This window comes from Halyomorpha halys, unplaced genomic scaffold, assembly GCF_000696795.3.
Source record: "Halyomorpha halys isolate HHAL.00 unplaced genomic scaffold, Hhal_1.1 Scaffold417.1, whole genome shotgun sequence".
NCBI lineage: Eukaryota > Metazoa > Arthropoda > Insecta > Hemiptera > Pentatomidae > Halyomorpha > Halyomorpha halys.
Genome location: NW_027111032.1, coordinates 597,683 through 597,984, shown reverse-complemented (window position 1 = coordinate 597,984; position 302 = coordinate 597,683).

The window sequence follows — 302 nt, the reverse complement described above, 5'->3', positions numbered from 1 at the left end:
CTATTATTTATTAAGTTAAATATATCTGATTTATTATTAATATATATATAATTCCAAAATTTGGCTTTGTCCATTACTTTTAATATACTAGCATAAATAATATTTTGATTTGTATCTAGATCTTTGAAGAATATTTCTCGTTTTTTTTTCCTATGCGAGACATTCAAGCATGTTTTAGGGTTTTGTCATCGCTACAATTTTAACATTGAAAAGTTTCAGTTAAGCCTATTTTGTGCAGGTAGTTATTGCAAATTCCATGATTCATCTTAAGTCTAAGTTTTTATGATGTCTGTCCCTATTTT